The sequence below is a fragment of the Felis catus genome, chromosome C1 (genome assembly GCF_018350175.1).
Source record: "Felis catus isolate Fca126 chromosome C1, F.catus_Fca126_mat1.0, whole genome shotgun sequence".
NCBI classification, from domain to species: domain Eukaryota; kingdom Metazoa; phylum Chordata; class Mammalia; order Carnivora; family Felidae; genus Felis; species Felis catus.
In genome coordinates this window covers 31,264,286-31,273,889 of record NC_058375.1, presented here as the reverse complement: position 1 = coordinate 31,273,889, position 9,604 = coordinate 31,264,286, and the positions used below count along the sequence as shown (strand labels likewise).

Genomic DNA, 9,604 nt, shown 5'->3' with positions numbered 1-9,604 from the left:
GACGGAAGAAGGGGGCCACAAGCCAAGGGATGTGGGAAGCCTTTAGAAGGGAGAAGAAGAGGGGCTCCTGGGTAGCTCCGTCAGTTAAGCTTCTGATTTCAGCTCGGGTCATGACACCATTCACGGGTTCGAGCCCCACATTGGGCTCTGTGTTGACAGCCAAGAGCCTGGAGCCTGCTTTGGATTCTGTGTCTCCCTCTCTCTCTCTCTCTCTCTCTGCTCCTCCCCCACTTGTGCTCTGTCTCTCAAAAATAAATAAAGGTTAAAAAAAGAAAAGAAGGTAGAAAAAGAAAGCAAATAGACTCCCGTAGTCTCCAGAAAGGAAGGCAGAGCTGCCCACATTTTGATTTCATCCCAGTGTCCAACTACTGCGGAACTCTTAGACACCACATCTGTATTGCGTTAAGCCTCTCAGTCCATGGTTATTTGTTACAGCAGCCGTAGAAAACAAATACAGATTTTGGTGGTGCTGGACCAAGCATCTCAACACGTGGAAGAGGCAGTGGAACTGGACAGTAGGGAGAGGACAGTAGGGAGTAGGGACAGTAGGGAGCATCATAGAAAAAGCTTAGATGACCTTGAACAGACTCGGTGGCAACAAGGGAGCTAACGACGACTCTGCCGCTGAGGACTCAGAAGTGAGGGGCGCGGAGGAGAAAACATAAACCAACTTTGAGCAGGCCCACGTCATCGTGCACAGACTTGGTAGAAATATGGCTGTTACAGGTGCTGCCCATAAGAGCTAAGAAGGAAATGAGGAACGCCTTACTGGAAACTCGTTCCTCGGTGGCAAGAAGCCTCGAATCACACGCCCTGCAGTCGTGTGGAAAGCAGAACTTACAAACGATGAACTTGGATGTTTCGCCGAGATTTCCAAGCAAAGCGTTGAAAGGTGTGGCCTCGCGGCTTCTTGCCACTTGCCGTAACCAACCGGGAGGGGACACGGACACACGGAGGAAAGAACTATCAAACAAAAACAAACCGGGGCTTGATGACCTGGGGGAATTCTCAGCTTATCTAGATTGCAAATGATATTAAAATGGAGAGATTCACTGTCAGGGAAAGTGCACTTGAGAAAAAGCCGATGGTGCACCTGGACAACCTTTTGTTAACATCCCTGAAAGATCCAAAGGCCCAAGTATTTGGTCACGTGAAGGGATTTTTGAAGAGAGTGTGTGACTCATAGATCACATCAGCTGTCTCAACGAAGCCAAAACCAGAAATGGAATTATCCAGGGAACATCTGTGAAGGGGCCTCTGGTGTAATGGAGTGAATCTCTGAGACATACCTGAGAGGCCCACAAGGTTCTTGAGTCTTATATCTCAGGAGAAACAGTGGAACCTGGACTGGAAGGGACAGAGAGGGTCAGAAATGAAAGAAGGCTACAAGCAGGAAGCAGGCGGATACAATGGCCCAGCTGGGAACAGGTGCTGTCTCTCATGAAAAAGAACAAACAACTCAGAGGGCTAAGCCTTGAGCTACGGAGGATTATCCTTAGGCCTTGAAGCCTAATAAAGCTTGTCCAACTTAATTTTGAAATTACCTGGGACCTGTGACTCCTTTATTTCTTCCATCTTCTCTCTGCTTGCACAGGAATGCCTTTAACTGTTAGCATATGCCAGTCCTGACATTCTGTTCTGGGAGCAGAGAACTTGTTTTCTAGATTTCCGGGACCACAGATGGGGAGGAGCTCCACCCCAGGAGAGATGACACGGAGTCTCATCTGATACCTAATAGAGACGATATTGATGATGAGATTTAGATTTTGGACTTTGAATTGATACTTCAATGGGCTGAGACTTTGGGGCACTTTGGGGAATCGTTTGGAACGAGGTAAATGTATTTTGCATGTAGGACAGACATGAATATTTTGGGATCAGAGAGAGGACTGTGGCGGGCAGAATAAGAGCCCTCCAAAGATGTCCGTGTCTTAATCCCCAGGACCCGTGAATCTGTTATACTATATGGCAAGAGGGTCTTTGCAGATATAATAAAGGATCTTGCGATAGAGATTATCCTAGATTATCTGAGTGGGTTCGATGCAACCACAAGGGTCCTTAAAAATGGAAGAGGAAAACAGAAGAAAGAAGAAAGAACCCTTCCATCTGACTATGGAAGAACAGTCCAGACGTCCAAGAGGTGTGATGTTTCTGCCTTTGAAGACGGAGGGAGGGTGTCCAAAATCAAGGAATGTGGGAAGCCTCCAGAAGGTAGAAAATGTTAGGAAACGGACTTTCCCTTACAGCCTCCAGAAGGGAACACTAGGAGCAAAGATGGGTAAAACTGAGGCAAAGAGTCCAATTCAGAGGCGGTTGTAATAATCCAAGCAAAAGAGGATGGTGTCCAGGGTGAGGCAGTTGCACTAGGAATAGAGAGAGGTGGAAGGACAAGATAAACATATACGAGGTATAGCAGCTGGCACGTGGTGATAAAACTGGGGGAGGGGTGAGGGGAGAGTCAAGGCTGACACTCATATCTTTGGCTTAAGCAGTAGGGCAGAGGGTGAAACTCTTGGCTGACTGCATAAGCCACACAGGAAGAGAGCAGGTTTGGGGGGGTCTGCAGATACTTTCATTTTGGACTTATCAACTGCCTGTGGAACATCCAAGAGGCAGTTGGATAAGCAGGTCTGAGGCTCCGTGGAAAACATTCAGGTGATAAAGTCAGAGGAGGGGGTAAGATGGTCCAGGAAGAACACGGGGAGTAAGAAGAGAAGGACAGGACAGAACCCTGTGGAGTGGTAAGTAAAGGCGTGCAGAGAAAAGAAACCCACAAGAAGCCTCAGAAGGAACTGCTAGGAGGGAAACCAGGAGAAAACAGCTCAATGAAAGCCAGCACCATAGTTGCAATGTTATCAGTGTTGCACCAGCACTGGGAAAGAATCAGCTGGAAGAAATAGGGGGTCAGATGAAGGCAGGAGCAGGACTGGGCAGCTCAGAGGAGAAGGCAGTGCAGTGGTTGGCATTTTCTGCCCAGGCATTTGAGGGCAGCCAGAGTCCAGGTAAGCAAACCTGCTTGGGACTGGAGCTCAGCCTGGAACAGGCAGCTGTTCTAGCAGAGAAGGGGATCATGTCGCCTCTTCTGTGTTCCGAGAAACTAGCCCTGTGCCCTGCCTTTGCTGACAAAGTTCCTTCTGCCTAAAATAAATATCCAAAGCTTGCTTAGCACTGTGATAAGCACTTCCTGGACACCAAGAGGCACTGGTGTTTTCCCCATGTTACAAATGAAGGAACCAAAGCTCTAAGAGGTGAAGTGACTTGCCCGTCGTCACACAACTAATATGCAGTAGAATCTGGACCCAAGTCTAGCTGAATACAGGCTCTAAGCTCAAACTCCCCCCAAAGCCATGATCTCTCTCTCATTGGGTTCCCACCATCTTTTATCTTCTTCTCTCCGCATTTCATCTCCAGAAGGATTTTCCTCCCCGAGAAAAGGGCTTTTATTCAACTTGTCAAGTTATAGGCATTCTGCGCTGCGGCAGAGAACCACTAGGTGGCGCCAAAGCCCCAGACAGCCTGATTTCCTGCTGACCAGGAGTTGGACTCCCTGAAGAGCAGAACAGATGGGGGAGGGCGGGGGAAGAGGGGAGGGGGGGACAAGGGAGGCTGGACTTTTCTTCCTACCTTCCACGCCCACCCCTCCTCCCCATCAGAGTTGAGGAGAAAAGAGCAGGAGATTGGAAGGTTAGAGATTAGAGGTCTGAGGATTGTAAACTGCAGTGCCCCAGACCTCCAGTCAAACAGAAGATTCTAAGTCTCTAAGAAGGGCAAAGACCAGCAAAATAAAAGCTTGTGGCAAGCTGGTGGCTGAGAGGCTGGATTTCAGCCCCAATCTCCTCGCTATCATCCTTGTTCGTGCAGAATCCCAGCTGCACAACCATATGCTGTGATCTTTGTGGAAAAGGGAGGAAATGCACGTTATTGGTACTTACCATGAGCCGGAAACGGTGGGAATACAGCTGCGTGCCCTTGGGAAAACCACTTACTCCTCTAAGCCTCAGTCTTTACCGAGGCTTACATAAAATGGGGATAATCACAGGACCTACTTCACTGAGAGGTTGTGAGGACTTAACCACAAAATGCACAGAACAGACCAGTTCAGTGTCTGTCATATAGCCGGTGCTCAAGAAGTATGATTATAAGTAAACGGTAATTATAAGAATATAAATATATAAATGATAAATTTTAATATTAATATTTCATAGTCCCTAGGCGCACCTGGCTGGCTCAGTTAGTGGAGCGTGTGACTCTTAATCTCTGTTCAGGCCATGAACTCACGCTCAGGTCATGATCTCACAGTTCCATGGGATTGAGCCCCGCGGGCTGTGCACTAATAGCATGGAGGCCGCTTGGGATTCTCTCTCTCTCATTCTCTCTCTCTGCCCCTCCCCTACACGCTCCCTCTCACTCTCAAAATGAGCAAATAAATATTTTTCTAAATAAAATAAAATCTTTACAATAATTAGTAATTCCTCGCTACCCTTTCTCTGATGATGTCAATTATTTAATTCTTTCCTCACACTACAGGCCTGATACATAGCCGGTCCTGGGGAAATATCAGTGGGATAAAACATTGAAAAAATGAATTTCAGCCATGTTCTGTGGGTTGATCCAGCTTATAGAGTCTGGAAAGACCTTCTGGAGGTGGAGTCTTTAAGGACCAAGTAAGGATAACCACACCCTTCTTGGGTTACAGTGCCTGGGGACAGAGAAAATGCTCACTAAATACTTCAGAAAGAAGAGAGGGAATGAGGAAGGAAGGAAGGAAGGAAGGAAGGAAGGAAGGAAGGAAGGAAGGAAGGAAGGAAAGGAGGGAATGGGGGAGGAAGAGAGAAAGGAAGGAAGGAAGGAAAGAAAAGTTGAAGGAGGTGTTTTAGTTGAGCTAAGGATCTCTGAGAAGGGACCGCAAACAGGATCCCCAGCAAAACGCTTAGTAGAGAGTTGATAGCAATATATGCTGGGTCCCCGCAGTCCCCCAAATTTCCCCTAATACAGCCCTCAGCACACGTCTTTCCTATTTGAGCCCCTATCCCCCCAGTGTGAGCTCTGTGAAGACAGGAACTGTGTCTGTATTATTCAAAGGTACACAGCAGATGTTCACTAAACAGTTGTTTCATTGCTCCATTGGGCTGAGTTCCAGTTCTGGGAATGGTGCAGCAAATTGCCAGAATAAGTCACAAAATTGAATTATGGCACGGTAAAGTAACCAAAAGCAGGCACAAACTGGAGGAGGATTCAGCATTTAAATGAAGAGAACCACACGAGATATGGTCCACATTTATATGGATTTTCTGCCAAGGGGACCCCTTAGTCTCCATAGCAAAGATAAGCTAAAATTCAAGTAAAAATCCAGAATCCTCTGGGTTTGGTGAATCAGAAGACGGAGTTCAGGGCTGCCGCTGGCTAAAAATTTGAGGGGAAACCACAGAAACAAAAGAGCCGCAAGGAGGGATGGCCAAAAATCTGTATGTCAACTCCCTTCAAATTCGTGGCTAACCTCCTAACTGCACGTGCACAAACAAGACTCCAAATAACCCATGTGAAAATTAGTGGCTGGAAGGATGAAATTGAGCAAAGATTTCAGCTGCTGCCCACTGCAAGAAGACAGTGTGGAGCTTAAATTATGCCAAGTTAGAAGTGCTTGGTTAACACCTGGGACATTCTATTAAAGTCCCAGAAGGGTCTCACCTTAGGAGAAATTCTTATATCATGTAACTAAGAGGTATACCCTAGGATTAGGAGCAAAGCCAGAAGTAGAATTACCCTAACAATGAATAAAACTAAGCATACACAAGTTCAAGATCATCCACCAGAAGATCCAAATGGCTGAAAAAACAGTTGACACTCTCCAAAGGAATATAACACAATTCAGAGTCTTTATAACACATCATTCATGCCCCGTATACAATAAAAACTAATAGACATGCAAAACAACAACAACAAACAACAAACAAAAAAACCCAGGAAAATGTGATCCATATTCAAATAGAAAAGTAAGTCAATAGAAACAGAGCCATAGACAACCCAGATATTGGAATTCGCAGCCAGGGACTTAAAAATAACTGTGAAAAATATGTTTCAGAATCTCTCAGAGAGCTCCCACCATAGAATGTAGAAAGAGAGTAAAATCCAAAGCAACAAGAATGAAGTAATTAACAAAGATAACAAGAGAAATAAAATTGAAACAGAAAACAATAGAGAAAATCAATAAAATAAAGAACTCGTTCTTCGAAAAGACCAATAATATTGACAAACGAGGTTTGTGAGTTCAAGGCCTGCGACAGACTCTGTGCTGACAGCTCGGAGCCTGGAGCCTGCTTCGGATTCTGTGTCTCCCTCTCTCTCTCTTCCCCTTGCCTGTTCACACTCTGTCTCTCTCTCTCTCTCTAAAATAAATAAACATTTAAAAAAAATTTTTTTAAGATTTTTTTTCTAAGTAATCTCTACACCCAATGTGGGGCTCCCACTTATAACCTTGAGATGAAGAGTTGCATGCTCTCACCAACTGAGCCAGCCAGGCACCTCTCCAGGCTCAGATGGTTTCACTGGAGAATTCTATCAAATCTTTAAATAGGAGTTAACACCAATTTTATATGATCTGTTCCAGAAAATAGAAGAGGAGAGAATACGTTTCAATTCATTTTATGAGGCTAGAATTATTCTGATATCAAAACTAAAGACGACACAAAAATTAAAAAACTATAGACCAATTCCCTCATGACTACAGATGCAAAATCTTTAACAAAATGTTCGCAAATAAAATACATCAATATATTTACAAATTCTATGTCATGACCAAGTGGGATTTATTCCAAGGATGCAAGGGTGGTTCAATATTCAAAAATCAGTCAATGTAGGAGTGCTTGGGGGGCTCAGTTGGTTAGCCATCCAACTTCAGCTCAGGCCATGATCTTATGGTTTGTGGGTTTGAGCCCCACATTGGCCTCTCTGCTGTCAGAGCAGAGCCTGCTTCCGATCCTTTGTCCTGCTTTCTCTCTGCCCCTCCCCTGCTCTCTCTCTCTCTCTCTCTCTCTCTCTCTCTCTCTCTCTCTCTCTCTCTGCAAGAGAGGCCAAATTTCTTCCTCTTCAGGGAGCCCTCGGTTCTGCCTTTCAAATGATTGAAGCAGGCCCATCCAGATTACCTAGGATAATCTCCTTTACTTAAAACCAACTAATAATGGACTTGAATCATATCTACAAATTATTCTCACAGGGGCACCTGGCTGGCTCAGTCGGTAGAGCATGTGACTCTTGATCTTAGGGCTGGAAGTTCGAGCCCCACATTAGATGTAGAGATTACTTAGAAATAAAATCTAAAAAAAAAAAAAATTTTTTTTTCACAGCAACAGCTAGATTAGTGTTTCAATAACAGAGGACTATAGCCTGGCCAAGTTGACACAAAACTGTCTATCACACCTCTTAAGACCAGAAACAAGGCAAATATGTCTACCTCCACGACTCTCTCTCTTCTTTTTTTTAATTTTTATTTATTTATGAGAGACAGAGCACAAGCAGGGGAGGGACAGAGAGAAAGGGAGACACAGAATCCAAAGCAGGCTCCAGGCTCTGAGCTGTTAGCACAGAGCGCTATGCGGGGCTCGAACTCACAAACTGTGAGATCGTGACCTGAGCCGAAGTTGGATGCCTAACCGACTGAGCCACCCAGGCGCCCCAATCACCTCCACCACTCTTGTTCAACATAGTATTGCAAGTTCTGACCAGTGCAATAAGGTGAGAAATGAGAATGAAAGACATATGGATAGGAAAGAAAATATAAAACTGTCTCTATTTGCAGATGGCTGTTCACATGGAAAAATGTTTAAATCTACCCCCAAACAAAACCTGCTAGAATTGAGTTCAACAAGGTATTGGGATATAAATATACAAAGATCAATTGTATTTACATATGATAGCAGTGAACACGTGGAGGAGAAATTTAAAATACAATAAGAGGGTGCCTGGGTGGCTCAGTTGGTTAGGCATCAGACTTCATCTCAGGTCATGGTCCCGCAGTTTGTGGGTTCAAGCCCTGCATCAGGCTCCCCACTGATGGTGGGGAGCCTCCTTGGGATTCTCTCTCTCTCTCTGCTCCACCCCCACTTGCATGTGTGCTCTCTCTCTCTCTCTCACTCAAAATAAATAATAAACTTTAAAAATAAAATACCATTCACAATCACTTAGAAATTATATATTTATAACATATAACTAACAAAACTACTACCAAAACCCATCCAGTACATGTTTGCTGAAAATTACAATGTGCTTGAATTATACTGCAAATTTCCTGGTTTTGTTATTGTTCTATAGCTATGTAAGACAGTATGATTGAGATAAATTGGATACAGGGAACATGGGACTTTTCTATACTATTTTTGAAGCTCCTTGTGAATTTATGATTATTTCATTTATTTTATTTTTTTTTTAACGTTTATTTATTTTTGAGACAGAGAGAGACAGAGCATGAACGGGGGAGGGGCAGAGAGAGAGGAAGACACAGAATCGGAAACAGGCTCCAGGCTCCGAGCCATCAGCCCAGAGCCCGACGCGGGGCTCGAACTCACGGACCGCGAGATCGTGACCTGGCTGAAGTCGGACGCTTAACCGACTGCGCCACCCAGGCGCCCCATGATTATTTCAAAATTAAAAAAAGATTTTAAAATCTTTCTTAAAAAACTCACAACTGTAATTGAGGCTTAGCTGGGCAATTCTTCTTGTTCCATGTGGAGTTTCCTCAGGCCCTCAGTGGCATTTAGCAGGTGATCAGGCAGGTCTGGAACGTTCAAAATGCCTGGTGCTTTGGTGTGGACAGCTGGAAGGCTGGGCTCGGCTGGGCATCTCTCTCCGTGTGGTCTCCCCAGCAGGATGGTCAGACTTCCTGCACGGTGGCTCAGGGATCCCGGGGTTGATTGGTTTTAATATTTCAGAGCTGAGGCACTCTGAATGAAGCCAACGCCCCAGGTACGGCCTTGAGAATATGGCTGAAGTGGAGTTGAGGAGATGATCACCAGAAATGAGGTGGTTAAGGCAATGGGATCTGGGATGTTGAAAGGGTCATCCAAGAAGATGGTGAGGCGCCCCAGATGGCAGGACCCCGAGAGGAGGGGAAGATGTGATCCAGGTGCCCAAATCATTAGTGAGTGAGGGAAAGGACCCAGAGAAAAGAGGAGGGGTGATAGAAGCAGTTGGCACCTGAGGGAGTAGAGTCTTCTACAAGCACATTTCTGGAGAAGCACTCAAAGAAATAATGCGGATGCTGATCCCACATTCTGACCCTGAGGGATGTGACGCCTCCATCTGTGACAGCTGCAGGACAGCAGGTTGTCAGGGAGCATCATGTGGAGGTCCAGGCTTGGAGGTGGACAATGTGCCCTGAGAAATTGAGAACAGTCAGATAATTTGCTAATCATTGAACCAATGTTCCAGAAGACGCAGTGGAAAGGTTGGGATGGGAGATTGGCTGAGAACTTGATGTGGGGTTGGGGGAGGGGAAACGGAGAACCAAGGAGGTAAGTATTTCGGAAAATGAGGAAACAAAGTGGGTTTGGTCAGGTGTAAGAGAATTTAGTCATTTACTCCAAATTGAGTCCTGAGAACCTGCCCCTGA

The 9,604-nt window shown here is 45.3% G+C and overlaps 1 long non-coding RNA gene across 1 annotated transcript in view; it reads right to left on the bottom strand.

The window, feature by feature from the left end:
* Positions 1-369: 369 nt before the first annotated feature.
* Positions 370-9,604, bottom strand: part of LOC111561714 — a 27,048-nt gene continuing 17,813 nt past the window's right edge. The window contains exons 2-3 of the long non-coding RNA XR_002744430.2: positions 8,679-9,369; positions 370-1,731 (exon numbers count right to left, since the gene is read on the bottom strand). This is a non-coding gene — a long non-coding RNA (uncharacterized LOC111561714). The remainder of the gene's footprint in view (positions 1,732-8,678; positions 9,370-9,604) is intronic.